Source organism: Crocodylus siamensis, chromosome 1 (assembly GCF_052110815.1).
Source record: "Crocodylus siamensis isolate JL-2025a chromosome 1, ASM5211081v1, whole genome shotgun sequence".
Lineage (NCBI taxonomy): Eukaryota > Metazoa > Chordata > Crocodylia > Crocodylidae > Crocodylus > Crocodylus siamensis.
This window is the reverse complement of record NC_143395.1, coordinates 230750119-230775600: the sequence shown is the minus strand read 5'-3', so window position 1 is coordinate 230775600 and position 25482 is coordinate 230750119.

Here is a 25482-nt window from a genome sequence, read left to right as displayed (position 1 = left end):
CATTACTTATGTTGTCTTACCCATGTAATTGGATTCTATGAAAGGAGTTTTCTTTTTCTCCCTTCTCCAAAAATAAGTCTGTGTAAATTGTGATAAATAGTCAGATTGCTGGTATCCATTAAGTGAAGTAGAGACACTGACACTAGTTATTTCCTAATTGTGCGTCAAATAACATCCCTTGGACATATTTTGTATGTTCAACTTTCTGAATGGCTGCTATAAAAAAGTGGGCAAACACCTCTTATTTTGTGGTGAAGAGAGTTTGATGTTGACCAATGGCTTGAACTTGCAGAAAAGTAGGTTAGACTAGGTATCAGGAAAAACTTCTTTTCTGTTAGAAAAGTAAGGCAGTGGAATAGACTGCCAATGGAAGTTGTGGAATCTCCATTATTGGAGGTGTTCAAGAAGAGTTTGGATAAGCACTTGTTGGGGATGATCTAGGTGCAACTATCCCGTGTTCTCCTATGGCTATTTCACATGCTTCTAGGCTTTGTTGGTAGCCAGAATGGAATTTTTTTCCTCTCCTGCTGCTACACATGTCAGGGTTGGGGGGTTTTAGTATCTTTGTTTGTTTGTTTATCCATTCTCCCATTCCCCTGATCTTCCTCAGAAGCATTGCGTGTTAACTGTACCTGAGGTTAAGACTTTTGACTAAGGTGTGCCAGTACTGTTGCTGGACCTTAAATGTTCCTGGCTAGGGGATCTTGCCTCTCAACCCAGGGTCAGACTGGTGACCATATTTTGAGTCTAAAGCATTTTACCCCATGGTCACATTGGTATGGACTGTGGAGGTTTCTGCCTTCCTCTGGAGCAGGGTTGTGGCCCTCTTCCTTGGATCTCTCAAGTGCATCTAACAGCCTGGTTGCTGTAAGACACTGGCTGCTGTGGTCCCTCTGCTTTACCTCTGTGGCAGGTTAGTGTTAGGTCTTGTGGTTCCATTTAGGGATGCCCATAGTTTTGCTATACAATGGATTAGAATGATTTGGATAGGGATGATCCGACCTCATCCAGATTAAACTAGATGACTTCTGACATTCCTTCTAGCCTTACTTTTCTATGCTTCTGTGCCGAGCTGCTTATTCAGGAAATGCAGTCTGATGTGCTCACAATAATCTGTAAATTGCAAGACCTATCCAAACAAAATCAAGGCTCTTAAATTCTAAAATAATCAGATTTGACCAGGTATGAATGGTTGGAACTGGAGTTTGCTTAATTTAACAATTGTAAAGAGTGCTTTAAAGCACACAGGGAGGCTCTATTTTAAGACACAAGAATAGAAATTAAAATATGCTTCCCATTTTTAGGGATAAGATACACTTCACTTTTTTAGGGACAGTAACAAAAACAGATACAGAGTATTGGTCTCCTGAAAATTGGTAGGGATATTGTCCTCATGATTATCAGATAAGTCTCAGAAAAGAAGAACTAGACATGTACCATGAAAAATGCGGAAGAATTAAATGTGCTGCTGACTTTCTATAGGTTTTCTACTTGTGACTACCAAGAGAAAAGCTTAGGAGGTGATCCACTAGCATCCAGCTATTTCAACTGCATAAGTACAAGGGGCACATCTATTCAGGGCCCTGGCTGAAAAGTGCTTAGTCTGACGATTGTTGAGATCAGTGAGGCAAGAAGACAAATGAAAACATGAGTGCTTCTGAGAAAGGAGACTTTCTCAGAGGAACATGACTTCCTTTTGTGTTTCCTTTTTTCTCTTCCCCCTGGCTCTCTCAGTAGTTTAGTCCTGAAGGATAAGCTCATTATTCATCTGCCTGCGGGAAATTAAACCATTCAACAGCAGGCAGACAAGAAAAACCCAGCAGAGCAAATAGTACTCTTTCTGTGGCGGAATGGAAAAGGGAGTGTTGGGCCAGTTTTCTTGAAATATCTTGCAGGATTTTTATTTTCCTTTAGTTCTGAATCATATAATCCCTCTCCAGAAGGCAGGCTCTAGTGACCCGGTTTTCTTCAGTTTTTCAGTTCTGGAGAACCTTGGCAGTTTTAAAAAGCAATGCTAACCGCATATGAAATGTAAAATATCAAGACAGTGTAGATTCTAAAGTAAGGCATATTTTTTGCCAAATTTCTGTATTATAGAAGTGAGTAATTCTATACAGATTTGTGATGTTGGAATATCTGCAGTATTCCAGTTGATCCGAAAAGAAAATCTACCTGGGATCTTGTAGATGTCCATGTGCTTCTCTAGCTGGATGTATATTTCTTACAGCACAGTGCCCTACTCCCTCACCCTTACAAGTGGACAGTTTGACCTGATAGCCTGAATGTTACAGTGTCTGATGCTCTCTCCTGCTATGTCTTGACCCCAACATCCAGGCTTCACCTAGCCAGTCAGAACCAGCATGCACTGATAAAATGGTCCAGGGCCAGGGCCAGAGCTTCTCTCTGTGGCACCAGCATTGGACATGCCAGTTTGTCTTGCTGCCAGGGATTTCTTGGCACTTCCGGTTCATCTTTCTCCATGGCAGCTGATCTCTTGCTGCAACAGATCTATGCCACCTGAGAGCTCCTCAGTTGGTGGAAAGATAAAATTTAATTTGGCTACAACCTGATGCCTTTTTAAAATGGATGACTATGAAGTGACTGGTGGGCACTAAAATAATGGAACAAAAAAGCTGTATTTTTAAATAGATGTGTTTTTTAATTTACTAAATTATCATAAGCACCTTGAAAAATCTCATTCCTGCATTGCTGCCTAAAAGCACATTTAAATTTCAGTTTGAGAGTTAAATTCCCTCCATCATCTCTGTCCCTTCATTTACTTTACCTTTCCTCCATTTACTATATTGGACATAAAGATATTTTTTGAGAGCAACAGTGTCTCATCCAGGATGCAACAGTATTACGTTTAAAGGGCCAAACATCCAGAAAACAACTTTGTACCAATTATGTTGTGCTTCGGTCTGGTGCAGCTTGCTGAAATTGGTCACATGATATTATACTGGTTTCTTATTGGTTAAAACCATTTTACGTGGTCAACTGACGATTGTCACTCAAATTTGAGTATGACTACCCCTGATACTGAAATCAGTTTCCACATGTAGGGTTCAGGAAATGTGCCAGGACAAGTTGGTGTCCACATTCCCTCCTGTTGTTGCCCAACTTGTGATGTTGTTCTATTGCTCATTCTGCTTCCTTCATACCGGAATGCTAAACTTGCCTATCATGGGCCATATCCTAGCAGGACATGAAGTCCAGGCCAGCAGACTGTATGTGCTGCTTAATACAGTCCTTGTAGTGGAGTTTGGAATTGCCAAGCTTCCTTTTTCAAATACACTGTACAGAGTTCTTTTAGGCAGTCAATTTTTGTCTATATGTAGCACACAGCCAACCCAGATCATTTGCTTCTGTGCTAATATGGCTTCCACACTGGCATGGCTGAGTAGTACTCCACTGTTGGTGATTTTGTCAGACCATTTAACTCCATTATGCTGTGCTGGTGGCATTGTTGCAGGCAGTTACTTTTTTTGATATGGTAATTGATAAAAATTTCTAAAGAGTATAGGAGGCAAGGGAGTGCAATAGGTTTGTAAACTTGGGATTTAGTAGACACTTTGACCTGACATACCTCCTCCCCCCCTTTTTTTTTTTTCCACGGTCCTTTTTGTAGGCAACCAAAAGCTAAGGCAGATGACTTAAAGCACACTGAAAGTTCTTTGTCAATGCTGGTGTCATTAGTAATTGTGCTACTTAAGTAGCAAAAGGACTTGACATTGTTTAATTGGCTGCCATTCAATTTTATTTCAGATGGTGACTGGGGTGATAGGTTTCAGCCGGGAGGTGGTTGGTACAGGACTTCGGTTTTCTTTACATTAATACAGAAACCAAAAAGGGATGTATCGTAAGCAAAAGGAACTCAGTAAATGTGCCAGGTCATTCTCAACAAGGGTGACAAATAAATGCTGAATCATTGGCATACAGTACATACTTTATTGGGATTTGTCTTTGGCCTTGAATTGGTGAAGGTTTAGAAGTCTGTCATTAAATCATGTCATTAGAGTAACACCAGTAGTGGTAGTAGTGCAGCAACTTCTAGCACTTCAGCAACAACAGAGTAAATAATGTAGGGGTGAGCATACAACCCCGTTTAACCCCATGAGCTACAGGAAAGGCATGAGATGAATCAACACCCACTGATACATGGGCCTGCATGTTGTCATGGAAGAAGTGTACGAGGTTAATTAGTTTGTTTCGGCAGCTGAACTTTGCAAGAAGGCACCAGAGAGCAGAGCACTCAACAAAGTTGAATGCACTCAACAAATGTAATGTGCAGGGGTATTTTATTTGGCAGCTGTCTCCTGTAACTGGCTAGTGTAAGTATCATGTCAGCAGTGCTGAGTGATGAATGAGAACCATGCTGGGATTCAGGGAGTACATCATCTGTAATAACCTGGAGCCTTTTCAGCAACAGCTAACCAAGGATCTTTCCAGTGATGGAGAGGAACAAAATGCCATGATAATTGCTGCAGCCATGTCTGTCTCCTTTGTGCTTGTAGATTGTTACCATTTGGTATCATTGAAATCCTCAGGTAAAGCCTATTTTCCTAGCAGAAAGTAAATAGGACTAACAAAGCTTTGTAAAGTGTAGGACCACTGTATATAAGCACTTCAGCTGGTATTTCGTCAGCTCCAGCTGCCTCCCTGTTTTGCCATTTCCATAAATATATTCTTAGTCTCCTCCAGAGTTGGTGGATCTTTGAGTTCATGTTGAACTGTTCTTTGCTCAGCTGAGTCTACGATTTGATCATTTGTGCTTGACTCAATTGATGAAGGTGTCAAAATGTGCTTTCCATCTTTCCAGGATCATTCTGTGCTCAGTCAGGAGAGTGATGCCATCAGTGGACAAGATTGGACAGGTATTAGCCATTCACAGTCAATAAATGGACTTTAACTCCTGAAAAAACCTCGGGTGTTATGAGTATCAGCAAGAGCTTGTAATTCTGTTGCTTTTTTTTCTCCACCAAGTGTTTTGAGCTTCCTGCATCTTTTTCTGCACTTTAGATTTTGATTTCTTGAAGTCTTCTGCAGCCATGATAAGAGGAGCTGTTCAGTTTAATTTGGTGCATGGCTTGATGGGCCATAAGAAGTGCTTGAATATTGTTGCCATTTGCATCAAACCAGACTACATTTTGTTGAGTTGGAACACCAAGGACTTCATTAGCTGTTGACTTGCACTACAGTTCAAAAGGTGCAACACCTTTCATCAACAGTTCTACTTGCTCTTGCATTGGCACAGTTTGATAGTGCAGCATGAATGGAAGTTTCAAAACATCAACACATTGGTTCAGTTTTGAAGGAAACTTCTGTCTAAGAGTATGAATCATGATATTCAGCTTAGTACAGATAAGCTGGTGGTCCAAACAGCATTCTGCGCTTCAAATAGCCTTGGTAATGTAAGCATCCCTCATTGCAACAAGTGATGGCATAGCCTAGAAGGTACCATCATTTTGACTGAGAGTACTGCCAAGTATAGAATCACTTTTCTGGAGTGTTGAAAAAAGTGTTCATAACAGCAAGGTCAAACTTTACAGAGTGTTAGGAGTAATTCTCCATTTTTGTTTAAAGACCCATGTCTGAATTTCCCCATGACTCTGTTCCAAATGGTGTGGTCATCTCCAATTCATGCATTGAAGTCACCCTGTAGTGGGATTTTATCATTGTTGAGCTGGTGTTGCTGATTGAAATTGGTCACATGATATTATACTTGTTTCTTATTGTGTAAAACCATTTTATGTGGTCAACAGAAAGAGCTTAACTCATTTCTCAGATGCATTACCAAAAACGGGTTTTTGGCTCTGTGTTGTTCTCAGTTACAAAATATTATTTGTTCAGTTTCTCAAGGCTGCAATTAATTGACAATAATTCCATAAGTTGAAGTGGCCATCCAAGATGTTTGCTGAATTTCATTAGATAAAAGGGATAAATAGCTTTGTGACTGGGGACCAAAACTCAGGACTGACTCCCTCCTTCCCTCCCAGGACAGTGCCCATCCTCTTAGCTGTGCAGTTAGACATCCTCTTGCGTACTCTTCTTCTTACCCTATTACTTTTCCATTCTTTCTGCCTAATGGCCCAGCTTGGACAGCAAAGATGGAGGGTCCCCTAGTGCAGGGGTAGGCAGAATGACAGATCTGGCCAGTGGCCAGACTCCATTTCCCAGCAGCCCCTGCCAACTGCAGTCAGTTTCTTTGGAGACGCCAGGAGCAGCAGAGCCATGACGGTGCAGGCCCAGGGTTTCCATGGAGACCAGTCCCAGCAGTGCTTGGAGGGTGTGTAGCTGGGCCTGGAGCTGTTCTGGGGCAGAGGCTGGCATCCTGCAGCAGTGACCACACTGTCGCAACCACAAGATCCTGACCCCAGAGTAGCTCTCCACCCTGCCGCACATCTTGCCAACACTGCTAGGGCCAGTTTCCATGGAAACCCTCGCCCCATGCTGTCACGGCTCTATTGCTCCTATGGTCTCCAGGGAAAATAGCCACCGTGATGTGGGAAATAGAGTTTGCTGTGGTCCCAACCTGGCCCATGGGCCAGATTTTGCCTACCTCTGTCCTACTGGTTAGGGTAGTTTACTGGGAAGTGGGAGCAACAAGTTGAAACCCCCTCTTGTTGAGTGGGACCTAGAACCTCATTCTCCCACTTCTCATACACGGGCGCTAACCACTTGAGCTTATAGGGAAGGGATTTGAAATGCTGCTCTATGTTCACCATTTCCTTTTGGCTAGCTCTAGGCAGATCCTCATTCAGCCTGCAGTTTTTTAAAACCATCTAGGTACCTCACTCAGGATTCTGGACTCTACTCAGGCAGACTTGTGCCTGAAAACATTTTAGTACCTAACTAACTCTTATTGGATATAGTCCTTCATGCCGTCAAAGCCCTAGAATGGGATCCAGTTTTAGCAAGGCATTTAATGTCTTTGCCCTGGCCACATTTAACTGAAGACAAGGGAAAGAATTAAAATTTGTATACATATCTAAAATAAGCCTAAACTACCGATACGTTCAGCATTTGGGCATCAGTATTAACTAGAGTTGCTCAGAAGACTGAAAATATAAAAAGGGAAAATCGACAATTTTAAGTGCAAATATTTGTGAAAAATAGTCCCCCTTTTCAGCCAGCTTCTACTGGTCAAGTAGTCAACACTAATACAGTAGGCAGAGTACTGTTTATGAGCGCACAAAAGTGCTCTTCAAAATTATACATTTTATTAAACTAAACCAGTCAGAGGAGTGTTACCGTTGAGTCTCCTTCCAAAAGGAGTTTTGGCAGTGTGAGCATCCTGTACATTTTTATAATTATTAAATTGAATCATATTGGGCTTCCTGAGAGACAGAATGTAGTCCTATGGGGAGAAGATAATTGCAAGGTAGAGCTTAGGGAGCAGGATGCATTTTTAGCCTGGTTACTCCTTTAAACTAGATGTGGCTATGGAATGAACAGCAAATAGAAGGTAAAGGTGATATAGTAGAGCTGGGTGATTTTTTTCTCTATGAAACTTTTAATTGAAAAGTACTATTCTGGGTGAATTGTTATGTTTTGTGAATTCACCTCATTTTGACAGTTCCCTCCCCACAAACACTTGTTGCCTTTTCAACAGGGGAACACTGCTAAAGGGCAGCAGCTGGTATGGTCTAAATTGTCATATGTGAGCAAGCTGAGAACAATTCAAATGAAGCAAATCCACTCAAACTTTAACTGCTTCAACTTTAACTCACTCCCAACTCCTGCTGCTGCTTTTTTGAAACATTCTGCTTTTGAAAGGGCTATAACATGCATCTCCAGCCTCTCTCAGTTTCAAAATGGAACATTTTCAATTTGAATCAATGCCTTGTTTGAACATTATTTGAAAACCTAAAAAGATCTAAGAAAGCATTTCATTTAGCTCCCATATGATTTTCTCCCAACTTTTGGTTCACTTAAAATTAAAACAAACCAAATTTTCAGTGTTCTGAGGTGAAAATTATATTTTGACTCTCTCTTTGCATATCTATAATGTAAGTGCTGTTTAGGTCATTTGCATATGTGAGATATGATATTATCATGCATTTTTTCAGCTCTTTTTTTTCCACCTTGTCCAAAATTAGCTATCAAAACCAATTTGTTATATCAACAACACACTACAAAGAATGTTTTCGGTGATAGTGATTTTGAACTGAGTTTTCCATTCATTCATTGCAATCACATGCATGTGCTTGTGCATGTGCATACACAATGCACACCAACACCCATCATCTTATCTTAATGAGATGGATATGAATGACACTTGCAAAATGCTTATGGGCAATTGCATTCTCTTCTCTACTGTACAAAAGAGTCTATAAAGCAACATGATGGTACTACTCAGCGATATAAAATGTGAGATGTGATCATCAGGGATCCTGGTTTTCTCTGATTAAAAAAAAACAAAAAATTTTTTGGATTAAAAATGTAACCCAAAATCCACTGGTGTTTCATTTTAATCATGAAAAAAGGGGATTTTAGGTTACTTTTCTTAATCTAAAAATTGTGGATTCTTTTACCAGAGAAAACCAGGATCCCTGGTGATCAGCAGTGTAACAAGGGGTGAGGAGTGAGCAAGACATCAGCCCTGTTCACCAGCTTACAGAAAGTACCAGTATGGACCCCTCTTTCCAGGCATCTTTACTGCAGCAGGGGCAGCCCTGTGCCACCCAGCCACAAAAGCCAGGTGGGCACAGCTCCATGCACAGTAGTGTATCTGGGGGAAGAAAAGCGGGGTGCAAGATGCCCTGCATAATCCTGTGCCTGGAGGGTGTGGGGAAGTGAACAGGGTACCAGGACTGGCCCCTGAGGAATCCGTGCTTCTTTCTATCCTTCAGCCCAAGCCCCTGCTTCTAAAGCCACAGCTGCAGCAGTAGCAGCTTCCACTGAAGTGAGGACAGCCAGCAAGGTAAGACTCCTTTTCTACTTCTGCCTCCACTCTCCACCGGTGAGCATAATTCACTGCACCCTCACCTCTGCCTCAAGCACTGAAAAAGCTTACTATGCCATTTGCTTTGGAACTCAGATGAAAAAGTGTTTCTTGAAAAGAAAAAAAAAAACCTGCCAGCTGCTGTGGATATCAAAGTATCCAACAATAAATTAGCAAACACACTAACTTTTTTTTACATCATTTGCCAATATTTCTAGCTTTAGGAGCATTGCTCATTAAGTATTAATAGGCCATTTTAAATAAACACAAATCAGGATTGACCATTTTTCTGAATATGCAAACAACTGCACTCAGATGTGTTATCAGTCTACTCTTCTCTTCTGTGCTAAACGGTGCCCCTTAAGTGAGCTATTAACTTGGTGGTGGAAGTTTCATGATATGAATTTATTTAGCATTTTTATCTAATCTGTTTCTTTGAAAATTAACAAAATAACTCAGTTATTGCCCAGGCATACCTGAAATATCAACTGTATTTGGTGCTGAAAAAATAATTGCCATTGCTATTAATTATATTCTATTTCTTTCAAACAGTAAAATCTACCCTCTACCAATGGCTTTGTGATTATCTAATATAATTGCACTTTGAACCTATAAATCCAAGAAAAAGACTAATTTACAGCCTTGGTTTGTCTTGCATCAGTTATCACCTATGTGGCTGCTGTATAATGGCATGTATCCTTCCATTTAAAATAAAACAGTTTGAGCTCTTTTTCTGAAGATTCCTCTCACTTGACTCATGTACTCAGATTATTCTGATACTAGCTTTCTTTTAGTTCCTTTAGCTGTGATGGGTGCTTTATTTTTAAAATCATTTCCCTTCTTAAATAACTTGTAGTTCTAATAGCTGTTGATGATTTTATGAAATCATAATTTATGGCATGTAGAATGTGGCTATGTCCAATTTCTATATAGACATATGAAAATTATTATTGCCCTTTATTTCCAAACCGTGTCTCTGGCAGCAAGGCAAAGAGTCTGGATTTAGCCATCCTGTAAGGAACTCTTCTATAAGAGCTAAAAAGGCTATATTTCACCTAGCTGCTCTCCTTCAGAACAGGTCATGGGCCCATCCACAAATCTGGTGTGGTAAATTAAGTCCCCTGGAGGAAGTATAGAACCAGGGAGAAATCACAATTTAGTCAAAAAAAAACAAAAAAAAAACAAAAAAAAAGGGTACAACATCCCTAGTGTGATTAGCATAAATGTATGATTTTGTTATAAGAGAAGGAATAAACTGTACTGCTACAAGGTGCCTTTATAAAAGCATAAATTCACTCAAAAAGGTGGTGGTTTTGGTGTAACTACATTGGTTTAAAACAAACAAATTGCATTTGGAAACAAAATAAATACCTTGATGTAAATACTCATTGTAGACTAGGTCGTTGTCACATTTTTTCCCCAAGACTCCTGGATTAGTGACAAGTCAGTGATGGCTATTTTTTTTATTTTAATTTAGGTTAAGTTTGAAGGTTCAAGACGGTCCTCACTGTTTTTTGGAGGAGTATCAGGGCATTTTTAATCCTTAAAGCTGCTGGGTGAGCTTTTCAACATGCACTTGTACCTGTCTCTGTCTCTTGCTAATAAGTGCTTTTCATGACTAATAAAGCTATATTAAAATGTTAATAAAAGTGAACAGTTCTCAGGGGAAGGAAGGGATGGGAGGGTCTTATATGATTAAGGATTATTGCAGTATTCTGTTCTGGAACAGAAACTCCAGAATGTGCTTTAACTTTGGAAGAGGATTAGCAAGGAGACTGATTGGTGTTACTGTGTTGTCAGGGAAGCACCTTAAGAAGAAACCAGGTACCAAAATCACAGTAGATTTCATGGGCTGTAGCTGGACAGTGATGATAAAGTATGTAATGTATAATAAGAGACTGGGACTTCCTGAGGGAGGAAGTGTGTGTGTGTGTGTGTGTGTGTAGGATATTAAAGCCTTCTTGCAGAGGGTAGATTTAGGCTAGATATCAGGAGGCGCTACTTCATGGTCAGGGCTGCTAGGATCTGGAACCAAATTCCAAGAGAAGTGGTGCTGGCTCCTACCCTGGGGTCTTTAAGAGGAGACTAGATGTACACCTTGCTGGGGCCGTTTGACCCCAGTACTCTTTCCTGCCATGGCAGGGGGTCGAACTAGATGATCTACTCAGGTCCCTTCCAACCCTAGAAACTATGAAACTATAGTAATATGAGGGGTAGGCAATCGGAACAGGTTTTGGGAGCCCATTTAGAGAGGTGCACAAATGGCAGCTCCTGTGGCCCAGAGTGCAGACTCGAGTAGTTGTGCCTCTGTGCACACCTGCTTAATTTTATGCATGAAATTTATTTCACCACTGAAATAAAATTACTCACATACTTAAAATAGCACCCGAATACTTGCATGTTTGCATGATTGAGAGTTTAAACATAAATAAAAGTACTTCAGAAATCACTGGAATCTGAAGGATCAATACCTACTATAGTTGTGTGTCAGGCTATGTACAAATACAACTTTCAACTACTATACAAGCAATGTGCATTGGTTGTTATGATTCAACTTTTATATTGCCATGCTCCTCTTACATTTTATGGTCACTCCTGGTAGTGCTCAGGGGAACAGGGACTTCCCCAGTGCCTGCTGGTCCCCCCTGACTAGTTTGTAACAGGCCACAAGATCCTCCCTCAGCCTTCTCCTGTGCAGTTGCCTGGGGATGTAGGGCGGCAGTCAGGAAGGCGAAGGCAGAGATGGAACTGGGACTAGGTTCCCAGATTAAGGACAATAAGAAGTCCTTTTTTAAATACATGGGGGGTAAAAAGAAGGTTCTGGGGCCCCTGCAGGACATGTTAGGAACTTTGGTCATCACACCAGATGATAAAGCCAACATATTTAATGATTTCTTTGCCTCCATTTTCCTAAGCAGGGACCGGAACAGTCACCTCCCTGCTGGACCCTCCTCAGGCCCCAGGGGAGGCACACCTAGGCCAAGGATTAGTGAGGAACTAGTTAAAAAAAACTTCTGGAGGATGACTGGATGTATTCAAGTCAGCTGGTCTGGACGATCTCCACCCTAGAGTACTAAGGGAATTGGCTGCGGTCATTGCAGGACCCCTGGCACAGCTTTACCAGCACTCATGGTGCTCTGGTGTGGTGCCAGAGGACTGGAAGAGGGCCAACGTGGTTCCCATCTTCAAAAAGGGTAAGAAGGAGGACCCGGGAAACTATAGGCCAGTTAGTCTTACCTCAATCCTGGGGAAGCTTTTTGAGAAAATTATTCTGGCGCATATCCACGAGGGGCCAGCAGGGGAGATCATGCTTAGGGGCAACCAATACGGGTTCATTAGTGGCAGGTCCTCTAAGACCAACCTGGTGGCCGCCTATGACCAGGTCACCAAATCATTAGATGCAGGGGGAGCATCTAATGATCCCTGGTGATGGCCCCTCCTTTCCATTGGGTGTACACCTCCTTTTTAGCTAGGAGACATTCCTGGATGCTTTTGATGAGCCATGGGGGCTTGTGTGCCCTCCTGCTCCCTTTGATCCTCATTGGGATTATCTCTCTTTTGGGCTTGGAGGATCGTCTCCTTGAGGAGCGGCCACTCTCCTTGGACACCTGGCTCCCCTCCCCTCTAGGACCTCAGTGCTTCCCCAACTATTTTTCTTAGTTCATTTAAGTCGGCCCTCCTGAAATCTAGGGCTGCTGCCTTGCTGCAGGCCTTTGCCACCTTGCGCTGGATGGTGAATTCCAACAGGCAATGATCACTGTTGCCCAGGTGGTCAAGCACCCGCAGTCCCCTCACCAAGTCGTCTCCCGTGGCCAGCACCAGGTCCAACAAGGCGTCTCCCCTGCTGGGGCTGTGCACCTCCTGGGTTAGATGGAGGTCCTGCACTCTGTCTATGAACCGACTTGAGTGGTCAGACCTGGCTGACTGCTCTTCCCAGCAGATGTCTGGGAAGTTCAGGTCCCCCATGACTACCACATCCTTTGACTTCACTACCTCCATGAGCTGACCTAAGAATTCCTGATTGAGCTCTTCCCCTTGGTTGGGAGGTCTGTAGTAGACCCCCACTGTTAAGTCTCTTTCCCCTCGACTGCCGTTGTCTAAGCATATTTGAATACTATGAATTAGGCATGAGCGAAACGGGCCATATTCAATTTGGATTTAGATTCAGCCCGATTTCAGGGGACAATGATTTGATTTGTTGATTTGGATCATTGTTCCAATTTGATTTGGCAAAATCCGAATCTGAAGATTTGATGCTGATTCAGAGAATCAGCAATTCAGCCATAGACACAGCTTTATATGTTTTTTCTACATACCTCTACATACCAGGTGTGGCTCATGAATGCTCAGCTAGTGGGGCAGTTGTAGCATCTCACAGCAGTACAGAGGCTCGGCAATCAGCCCCAAGGGGACCCCTGAGACCCAGAAGGCACCGGTTGCTGAGCTGGGGAGCAGGGGAGAGGGAGCTCCCCGACATGCTCTGTGGTTGACCCAGTAGTGGACCCCCCTGCACTCGCATGGGACGCTTCATTTGCCCCAGCATTTCAGCATTCACGAGCCACCTGGTACCTTGATGTATGTAGAAAAAACATATAAAGCTGTGTCTATTTCCGAATCATTGGAAGTTTCTGATTCTGTTTGAAGAGATTAAGGGGTCTCTTGATTCAATTTAGATTCCGAAATTCACCTGCTGAATGGGGCTAAATTTCTGCCAAATCAAATCAGTGACTGAAGCTTTTTTCACAGCCCTAATATGCATATGTTTTCTCGACCTTAGTTGGAATGAAAGTTTAGAATTCAAACACTAGCTACCTAGGGTTGAAATTCTGGCTATGACAAAAAGGTCAGTTACAAACCACTACACTAGAACCTGATTCTGAAAATTGCAACTCATGTAAATAGATCTTACCCAGAATCCATTGTAGTTAACAGAATGACTCATGTAAATAAGGGACTGTTCACATTAACAAGGGTTTGCAGAGCTGGAGCCATTCTGTGTAGTAAAGGTTAATTTCTACTGGCTTGTGCTAAGGTTAATTTAAATATTATCAGTTATGTATATATATTTTTTATTCTAGTGTTGTATTCGTCCTTTTATGAAACAAGGTGCTCCCCAATATATACTCTGTCCTGCAAATTGTTCAAAATACACCAAAAGACTGAAAAAGTAGTTGTTAGGCCCTATTATAATTACAATGCATTTTCAGTACTACTTTGTGTGTATTAGCACCTGTGTGGTTAACCTTATAAAGGACATTTTATAGCCATATTTCCTGCTGCATATTGCAAAATGTTCAACAATCATGATTGATGCTGTAATTATAAAATAAACTGTTATGTAAGTCATTGGAAAGTCATCTTTCAGTCAAGCGCTAAGTTTAAGTTTAGGAAAAAGTGCAGGAAGTTGTTTGTACTTTCAGCTTGGCAGGTAATGCTGGTCTTAAAAAAAAAAAAAAAAAAAACCCGCAGAAAAGATTATTGATATGGTTGCCAGGATTAGGAGTGTCGTGTCTTCAAAGAATATGTAGATGACTTGTCAGTTTCTCACATCATCACTTCTGCTCTTCTTCCACATAGTCCCCTTACATAATTTAAGTCCCCTGCTTTAAGTGTCAAAGATCCTAGTCTCTTGAGGGAAGTACCTCTTAAATCCACTTTTTTCCTACTGTCCTTAGTAGATCTTTGGGGAGGGGATGGCTGTATACCTGCCATTAAAGTGTCATTTCCTCTCCCCTCTTTATTCAGTGTTTGGAAAGCATCTAATGCTGTGTTGGGTTCTACCAGAAAATAATTAATATATATATTTTTTTAATTCCAGTGGTACTATGAATAGAAATATGCTAAGCTAAATCACAAATTAATAAGTGTTTTTTTCCTAACTTGACTAAGATAATGCTGCCAAATGTTTTCCAGTCTCAGTAACAGGATGATAGTTAGTTGGGTTATATTTTTTGTAGATTAGCCAGCGCATAGTACAATTGAGGAATTTCAGTGCACAGAGGATAGCATTTTCAGAACACTCAGGGTTGGGTAGTAGACCATAGTAAATCCATGAAATGGTAATCAGTGTTAAAGTTAGAACATGCTGTGAGCAGCTGCGCATTAAAGTTGTTTCTTGCCTGCAGACTTGCCACTAGAGGGCTGGTGGGCAGGGTTATGGCTAGGAACTAGGACACCTGAGCTCAATTCTTGCTCTGGAGGGTTGGGGAAACAATGCATTGTGTGATGCTAGAGGACTGTAAATTGTTTTTTTATCTTCATGATGCAAGCTGAAGTTACCCTAGCATGAGCTAGGTAGCATGGGCCTAGGTTAATCCTTACCTGCAGTGGCATAATGTTGAGATGTTCAGAGGGCCTTTAGTAAAGTTTAATAAGTTTCAACATGTGGATGCTTGCACTTTAAGTGCCCCTAGTATGGTCTAAGTGCCATGTGTAACTACCTTCAGAAATAGTCTCACTTTGCTCCCACCTAAGTAAACACTGAAAAAAGGTATGCTTGTAACATGTACTGCTTTTCCCATGTTAACTTCATCAAGCTAGCATGGGTAAGAATAACGGTGAAGAAGTATTGTTACAGACTTTATCTATTCTAGGAACCTAAATACTGCACAAGGTCCCCAGATGACTTGTATTCTGGTTGCTAGTAAGTAGCTTAAGCGATGCACCTCCCCTCATTTTATTACCAGAGTTTTCTAATTTAAACTTTCACAAGTAAAATGATGTGCTACAATTGTACCTTCATTTTCCTCTGTAGACATATTCATTATTAAAATCTTATTGATTTAAGTGTAAGCTGGTAGGCCAAACCTGATCATCTTTGAAAATTACTCTCATGTATGTTCCCTCATTAATTTTTGACTCCAATAGCAAACATCTGTAGTTTTCACTTTATAATACTACTTTTAAAATAGTATTCCAAGTGTACACATGAAATAATTATGGAATTTCTCAGTGACTTCTTGTCAGTGCTCAGGAAGTTTGCCTTTGTTTTGTCATTTCTGTTTTGGCTTTGTCCCTGGGAAAGAACATTTTCCCTAACCTGTTACATTTATCTGTTCCTGACTAATTCAAAGTCAGGGTGATTTTGTGGTTAAGACAGGTGAAAGGGTTTGTTTATTTGTTTGTTGCGGGGAGGAGGGTTCCTTTAATATGGACTGCTTTCTGTAGAATTGGCAAGCCCCCTGAAATCTATACCTCAGCTTCTCATATACAAAATGGGCACAAAGTATCTTTTTTTTTTTTTTCAATACTTTATTTATACTGTAAGCCTTTGGAGCAAAGACTGTCTCTCACCTTGGAGACACAACCACACGTATAGTATCCACATAATGTGTATGTCTCCACGTCACCCTATGGGAATGTTGTTACTGTGCTGTGCTTTAGTACTTTCTTTTGGAAGTCCACATAATGAGTGCATCTACACATTGCCATATGGCGATGTTGTTTCTGTGCTGTGCTTTAGTACTTCCTTTCGAAAGTACTAAATTGCAGCTCAGTAACTACCCATACTTTGCTGTGTGTGCAACACGTGGTAAGTTTTCACCGCTACTTCACCATAGTGGTGTGGTAAAATTGAGGGAGTGTGCCACTACAGCGAAGTAGCTGCCAGTCATGTGTAGACTCACATGTTCATTATGTCACTGTAATGCATTGCATGGTGAAATAGCGCATCGCTACAATGACTTAGGGCAACATGTAGAGAGACCCAATGAGGCCTTAATTAGTGCTTTTAGACTTTAATACTAATACAGGAAAATATCTATCTAGTCCTATTTCTAAGAGGTCTATTTTCTTAAGTAAACCTTTTTAAGTAAGTTCTTTCAACCTTCTCATATATGCCATCCTCATTCACACCTTTCTTGCTTCCTTGCCTTGGGACTGTCTTCTAAAGAAAGAAAGTCTGCTGCCTAAACTAGTTTCAGTCCTCTGACTTCAGCAGTTGTTCCAGAATTTTCCTTGAAGCACTTCAAGAGCAAAAGGGATGTATTGATGTTTTCTATCAAGTGTTTTCATTGTTGAATAAGTTGCGTGGGATCCTGTGGGTTTATGTTACACTTTTTTTGTTAGACTCCTGTCAATCTATTGTCTTGAAAATGTTTTTGAAATGTTTTACATGAGCCCAGAGGTTATAATAAATGCACCCTAACCTATCTGTAAAAAAACAAAAAAGCAGTACTAATATTTGAAGGCTATCATCAAAGAGAGAGAAGCATTGTGTAGTTTGATACCATGAAGTGTAACTAGGAGTAAAAGCCCATTTTTTAAAAAATCTGTAGCAATTTTTTACATTGTTTTATTAATCTTCGAAATAATGTAGTCATTGGAAAACTAAAAATAGTTTTGGTAATCCAAGGTTTTTTACCCCAGAAATATGTTTGTGTTGTCCTGTTTGCAAGAAACATGTTTGTTTTAGAAGAAAATAGCACCAGATGATTAAGTTGGCCATTAAAAAGAACAATATTTCTTCCTTTTCCTCTTCTCCCAAAAAAATGATTTGACTTTTATAGAAAATGGGTTTTCAGTAGAGAAAAAAAAAAGTTTTCAAATATTTTCAATGAAATTTCCCCCTAAGAACTGTGCGTTTCTTCAAGCTATTTCTGTTTTGAAATGCCAGATGAACTTCCTCTCTTCAGGTTTTTTATACCTTTTTCACACTGCAAGACAGGTTTGCGCAAATATGCATGGGCAGAAAAAGCCCTTTGTCTTATTTCATTTGTGAGATGATAATATTAGAGTTCTGGTTTGAAGCTATTTTCTGTTACTTTAAAACATATTTGCAAGCGAGATGAATACTGTCAAAAAGGAGAAAAATAAATAAAGTTGGCAGTGAAAACAAGATGCTCTCATTAAGGCTTTCTTTCACAGCTGATAATATTCTTATTTTTCTATATTTATGTTATCAAACAGTTTGACTTGAGACTCTGTTTAGCTACTTAATGAGAAATAGTAGTCAAATTATTCTAAGTGGTGTCTAATTTTCTCCACATGAATCCCACATGTAGGTATGGGAAATTATGTTTGCAAATCTGATAATTGTGAGTTACAACATAACTTACCAGGGCTGGCCCACAATTTTTGGGGGCCCCCTGCAAGATATAATTTTGGGGCTTCCTCATCCATTGAAAAATCAAAATTGTGGTTAAATGCAGTATAAACTCAGTGAAGTAAAATAGTCGGGGTCAGGCTGCACTGTGGGAAGTGTGGGGTGCAGGTAGCACGTACTGGGGATGCCTGGGTAACCTCCCCGGGGCCAGGGCTAGAGCAAGCGGCAGGGCCGGAGTGGGAGTGAAGCTGGGAACTCCTGCCCTGCTCAGGTGGGAAGGGGCTCCCTGTCTGCATTGAACCCTTTAAATGTGGTTCAGGTGGCAGGGGGTAAGCAGGACACAGACCCTTGGCTGTGAGGCCCTTTGCGGATTCAGGTTCCACAGGATAGGACAGGCCGGCCCTGCAACTTACACATACAAATAGCATTTGGCATACAGAAATATGGGTTTGTGTGCTAAATTTGGGGCTTACAGAACAGTTTATGATGAATCGAACATTTCACTGTAATTCTTTTTTTATGCCGTAAAAGTAATGCTTGCACTGCAAATAACTGGGTCCGTTGAGATCTTGGCATATATTAAGCTAAAATAAAAACTGAAAAGGGCTGTAAGAGCTTGATCTTTTCAAATATGTGCTTTAGTTTTTGTAAACTTATAAAATTTTAGTTTGACTGCTGTTAAATGAGAGAGACTTGGTGAAACAGATTTTTGGGCCATTGCCAATTGTTTTCTTTTATGCAGTAAATCTGAGCCTGGATGCAAATTAAGTTTTACAAGCTTGGTATTTCCTATATAGGCTTTGTTTATCTTGTTAATCTATTTTTTTTTTTTTTAAAGTACTAGCATATTTGCCAGCAAAAGTTCTAAATGTAACCAAACAGATAGGTGGCTATTTAACTTTGTTAATCTGGTGACATACCCTGTGGTTTCTAAATAGTTACATAACAATTTATCCCTGTCATTTCATTCCTCATTCTAAATATACACTTTTAAAGAGTTGAGAACCTCACGATGGTCAAACTAAAAATGTATTTCACAAGACTTGGAGAGATGATTATTTTATATTGAATACTTAGTATATTATATATTGAATGCTTAGTGTCGCAACAAATACTACCATAATGTGGCCAGGAGATTTAAGCATTAGCTGTAGGAGGAAGGCTTGGCCGGTCTCAGCCATGCTCTTATCCCCTGAGAGAGAGAGACTTCTTTGAACCTCACAGAGGGCATTGGACTATATCTTAATCAGAAAACTTAAACTGATACAGAAGGTAGCATGCCAAGCAATAAGAGGTTTCTATCAATGGGTGTGTTGCATACTGGTATTCCCTGACTTGTAATAGATATCCAATTGTTTCTTGGTGCTGTTTAATACGACTCTAAATAGCTTTCTGCCCTTGCAAATTGAGCCACCCTCTGTCCTTGGAATTTAGAGAACTGCCATAGCTGAGAGAGTGAGCCTCCTTTGTTGGGTGTACTTGCTTCTGTTTAGGGGGCAAGTATCCTTTTGCTTATTCTGCGATATGCTTAAATAATCTTCATAGCGAGCGCGTCTATTTGACTAAATAGCTCTGCAGTAAACATGTTGGTGTCTACAAGTGTGGTCCTATTAGATCTCAGGAAATTAATAAACTTCAGCAGTGTAGAACTTGTAAATACAAGTACTACCCTGCTGCAGAGTTCTTTTACTTTGCAGCACCACATGTGTAGATGCTGATGCGGCTGGCTGGGGCATGAGGGTTTTTTTGTGTGGTGCCTACTTGTCAGGTAGGCTGACCCCATGGGCCTCCTGCCAGCTGGGGCTGCTCTAACCTGGCTTAATGTCCTATGGTCCCAGGCACGTATGTAAATACAGTGTCCAGGAGCAATAAACTCTGGTGCAATATGCTCTGGGGTTTGTCTCATATGATTATGCACATGCAAACACATCCACTGAGGCTAAACATCTAATTTCCTCTTCGGTTCAGACTCCTTTGCAATGCCTTTCCTTTAGTTCTCAAAGGCTACCCCGTTCCTGAAATTTAGTGATCCTGTTCTAATTTTGGCACAATTCTTACCCTAGAAATACTGAAATAAATTCCTCTAGGAATATTGAAATAAAGACTGGGATAGATATAATGGTCGTAGTCCCACATGGGAACTATTATTTCAGCTCTGCTCTCAGTGCCAGGGTGACTTCCAGGTCAGTGCACCTGGTGAGGCTGGCTTATGGCATAAAAGCACTTTTCTACCTCTCATCACTTGGGTAGTCACTGTATTGACTAATTAGGGCAACCACTAACCTCTTCCGGCCCTCCTACCCACATACCTGAAACGGTGTTCCCATCTTGACCCGAGACTTCCCCTCAGTTGGGGTTGAAGCAGCCAGGTGGTGAGGCCCTTCCCACATCGGCTCTCACCCTTAAATTAAATTGAGGATGCTCAGCTCTCCTTGCTGAGCCTCTATAGGCTGTGCCAGGACTTTCCCACATTGGCTTTCCCTTCTCACAAAACAAAATAAAGGAAACCCTGGAACACTTCAAGTGGCACTGTAGTGGGACAAGGATTCACGTACCTAGTGTCTGGGCTCAATCCTGAGGTGGGTCCCACCAGTTGGATACACACTTCACAACTTCTCTCTTCAGGGGCAAGAACCCCTCCAAGTTCCCCTTGGTTTATCTTGGCATCAGTTCTCCAGTCTCCCCGTCAGGCCCTGCTGGGTCAGTGGAGGAGCTTCCTTCTGCCCATAAAGCTCCTGCTTCCTCTTCAGCAGCTGCTGCCCACTGAAGCTCCAGATGTCTTTTTATGGCATCATCTTCAGCGTGTCCTCCCACACACAGGAAGAGAGTGTGCTCTTAAACTGATACAGCAGAGATGTGTGTGCCTCTGCTTCTGAGGCTTGGCTAACTGTGGGTAAGTAAAGCCGATCCTCAGCCCTTTCCAGGCCTTGATCCCCTATCAACTGGGGAGAGGGGACCTACCCGGCTCCAAGGATATACAGGATCCTCGTTGGCCTGTGGGGTGACACAGTGTAAGAACCTTGCCGTCCAAGCCACATCTCACCCTGGCAATATCAGGACTAGGTGCCACTCCTGTAGTGGTCCAGTGCTGAAATGACTCTCCTGCAAGGCAAGGACAGGGGAGGGGAGTATTGCAAGATCCCCACTTGCATTTCTCAGCATGGTCAGTCCCTGCCTGCTCTGGGGAAGGTCCAAGTCCCTGCAGCAACCAGGGTCCACCAAGGGTTATTGCCCACCACAGTGCCTGCAGAGGGACTCAGGCCCTACCTCCCCAGCAACCTTTTCTGCCCCACTGCAGGTGGGGAGCAGCACAGCCAGGACCCATAGACTCCACTGCCAGATGGAGAGCAGCTGCATGGTTCCCAGCCCTAGGCAGAGGAAGGTCTAAACAGGGAATTCACCATAGCTCCATTGGTGTGTCTGCCTGAGTGCCGAGGCAAGTGATGAGAGGATCTGAAACATTTCTCTATACCTCACTTTTATTGACAAAAGTGGCACACAGACCCTGTGTCTCCATTGTCTGCAGACTCCATATCTGTGCATGGGAGCTCAGCACATGGTGGCCAGAATTGTGGCTTAAGGCCAAAAGGCTGAACACCTGCAGAGTGCATACAAGCTACGAGTAGGAGTTGCTGTTGAAGTAAGGAAGAAATGTTACAAGTTTTGGTCACAGACTCCTAGCTGCAGATGTGCACTGCAGACTCCAGGCACCAGAAGCTGAGGGACTGGGATGAGGATTGACTTGAGATGTGGAGTGGGGAAATGGATAGCTTTAGGTATGCCTATGCACATGTGCTGAGACATAGGAACAGGGTGTCATTGCCTAGGTATGAGCTGCCAAGGCACATGAATGGTGGGGGTCCAGATGCTCATCCACTGTTGGGGAGATGACCCACATCGCTATTAAACTGAAAGTCTATGACATCATGGCCTGTGACCATGAAGGGACATGCCATGGTGAGCCACTGTTGCATCAGGTCTAGGTTGGCATGTGTAATGCTCAGTTGTCTGTGGCAAGAGTCAAGCAGAGTGACCAGGAAGACCTGCTGTAGTTCCTGGGTCTCCCTGCTTGTGCGTGGGTGATGGGATGCCTTGGCGGAGCATGGGCAAGCCAGGCCACAGACATGTGCAACTCACAACATTGGGTGCTTATGCTCATCCTGGGGCTCTTCTGGAATCCTGGGGCTGATCATGGGGAAGGGTCTGCGATGATGCAGCAGAAGTTTGGGGATATGGTGGCCGATGCACAGCAGGCAGTTAGGGATAGCTTGCCCATTCAGCTCTGCTTAGGAGTCTTCGGCACCCTACATACAGGTAGGGTAACATACAGGATGTGCAGGGAGGCATGGGAGAGCGCCCCCTACCTGCTGGCCTTGGACATTGCAGATATGCTCTGAGCCCCGACAAGGTCTGTATGTTCAGTTCTGACCTAACCTAGAGTTCTGTTAGTACAGTGTGATACTTAAAGCACTTCTGCCTTGGGCTTCTTGAATGTCTGTACTTAGCCTATATTTCCAGGAAGACTTGCTTTGAGTTCTCTATACTAGTCCAAGGCTAAGTACAGATGTTATACATAATCTGAAATAAGTGATCAGAAATCAGACCAAACCTGTAACCATACAGAAGTTCAGAGCACACAGTCCGGACTAAAAATGACAGAAACCAGTCTAAGGCAGTTCTGGATCAATGTGCGCTCAGACTAATTTGAATTAGGTTTGTCCGGTGCATTGAACTTCTGCACCAGATCCCATATTGAACCATGTTAGATCACTGTTTGCTGGCATCTCAGGTGCCTTTGCAGCCCTCACTTATCTTAAGGCACGTTAGCCTCAGCCCATGCTCAGCTGCTCTGGCTGAGCACCAAGGTGGCCTCATTCCCAAGCTTTCACAGAGTGGAGTTAGCACAGAGGAGTGGGTAGGACGGATGCTCTGCCATGCTCTGTATCTCAGTCAGGATTCATGGGTCTGTGCTCACTCACAGGGAGTATGGGGATCCCTGGGTGGGAGTGCAGGAGCCCACCCAAGGACTCCCATGCAGACTCAGTGGCAAAGAGCAGACCCAGCTCCAGGGGATTGGCAAGCACAGTTGCCTCTGCTGCCCGCTTGCAGTGGGAGGAGATGTACTTGCCTGTGCCCAGCAGCCAAACAGGGGTGGACACTGGGCTGTACTCATCAACCTCTAGCAGCCCAGTGAGTCTGCAAGGCATGTGGGAATGCCCCTAACCTTCTGCAGTGCAAGCAGCCTGTATGCTCCCCTCAACCCCCATTGAAAGGATGAACTTGTGTTCTGTTTGCTTCTGATCTAACCTTCTTACAGAAACCTATGTAAGTTTCATTGATTCTGCCTCATGCTTTTTAAATGTCTGTACCTAGTAGGCCTGTGCAAAGCAGCTAGTGTTTGCTTCGGATTTGGCCGATTCAAGGGACAGTGATTCAATTTGGTGATTTGAATCAGTGTCCCAAATCAATTCAGCTAAACCTCCGGATTGCACAGGCCCCATCCCCCCCACGTTCTCCCAGCACCGCCTGGCCCTAGCTCCCAGCACTTTGGGGGGGAAAAAAAGCCCCCACTCACCAGTTGCTGCCAGGTAAGGGGGTGATCCCTGCTGCCCAATGCTGTGGGGGGCTCTGTCATGTCCCTAGAAGCACTGAGGCCACTGCAGTGGCCTGTGATTTTGGGGTTTTTTATGGTGTTCTGTTTTACCCCAGGCAGCCATGGGGGTGGGGAGGTGGGGTCTGGGAGAGCAGGTGGAGAGTTGAAGGGTGCTCAGAAGGGCTGGGGGAGCAGGCAGGGAATAGGTCCTGGCAGGGGTCCCCCCATGATCCCCTTCTCCAGCCTCTCTTTGCCCGCTCCCTACCTAACAGTATGGAGTCTGGGTCCAGCTCCGTGCTGTAGCCAATGGGGACTCTCCAAATCACTGAAGCTCTCCAAATTGATTTGACAAGCTTTGAATTGATTCAGATCTCTAGATCCAATTCTATGTGGATTTGGAGATTCAGCTGCCGAATTGGGCCGAATGTGCTCTGAATCAAATTGGCATCCAAAGCTTCGCACAGCCCTAGTACCTAGCCCACGATACTACCAGTAGCCCACTTGCTGCTTCAGGCACAAGCTACAGTGTTTAGCCAATATCTATGGCTTTGAAAGTGTAACACAGGACTCTGCCATCCTGGCAGTTGCATAGCACTAAAGTTACTCTTTGAATTAAGTTCTTTGTTACTTGAGACTACTAGGCGCAACTACATATGTAATGAATACTGCTGAATAAGCTACAGCACAGTTAACACCAGAATGTACTGCTCCTGAGTACTATTTGCATGTATACCTGGAACTGCAGCACATTGAGTCAGGGTGGAGCAGCCCTGGCTGGCAGGGGCCCAGGGGGTCAGCTTGCCAGCCTGGTGCTGCTCTGACCTGGCTCAATGTGCTGCAGAGGGGCTGGTTGGGCTATAAGGGTGCTTCAGTGTGAGGACTAGCCAGCAGGCAGTCCCCACACTGAAGCACCCTTGTACCTCAGCTGGGCTCATCAGCATCTACACATGAACTGCAGCAGAGTAAATAACTCTGCCATAGGATAGTACTTGTGTCTGGCAGTACTGTCCTGTAGTGGAGTTAATTACTTTACTCCATTTTAATAGCATGGTAATGTTTTATTGCAGAGCTAATTAGTCAACTCCACAGTAAAGTTCTCTTGTAGACATGCCCACTGAAGATTAAATTCATCTCTACAATGTTCTAGTATTCCATTAAGCAGTCAAGAAATTTTGATCTGTAAGCCATGCCAAGCTGTGAATCTTCAGCACTTTTGTGAAAGCAAAGTCAACTTTTACTGTTTGTTTGACGTAATTGACTCTCTAATTTCTTTCTGCTCAAGTTCCTTTTCCCACATAATGTAGGATACTTTTATTTATCTTAGTTGGAATTGTATTCCTACATGATGAAAGATGATTTGGGTCATATAGTCCCCCCAAGTTATGTTGGTTTGTGTATATTAAAAGGTGTTTGTGAACTGAAACTTGCCTTCCCTATAAGATTTTGCATTTTGGCAGGGGAGAGGGGGAAGAAGCATGGGGGATATTCAGTTATGCACATTTTTTTTTTATGCCGAAGGAATGAGAATTCCAGTTTTGGAAGAACTGAAAGGGACAACCTTCCAGCAGATGCATGCAGCTCCTGGCTAGCCAGTCTGTAGGAGACTGGGACTTCCAGGCTCCTTGACTCTCCATGTGAGGTGTAGCCAGTTTTCCTGGGTAACAAGGTATGGTAGCCCAAGGTATGTCCCTGAACACCAAGAGATTCTGGGAATCTTAGGTTCCTGGGAAGCTATATAGGTAGGCTAACAAAGAAGTGGGCAAGCTGGTAGGAAACCAGGTGGGCTTTCATAAAAAACAAACAAACAAATGTGTTCCTACAGGCTGTTTGGATTTGAATAAATTGTCATTTTCTGGTTGTGGAAAAAGCACACATGTTCATGGATACATTCTTGAGGTATCT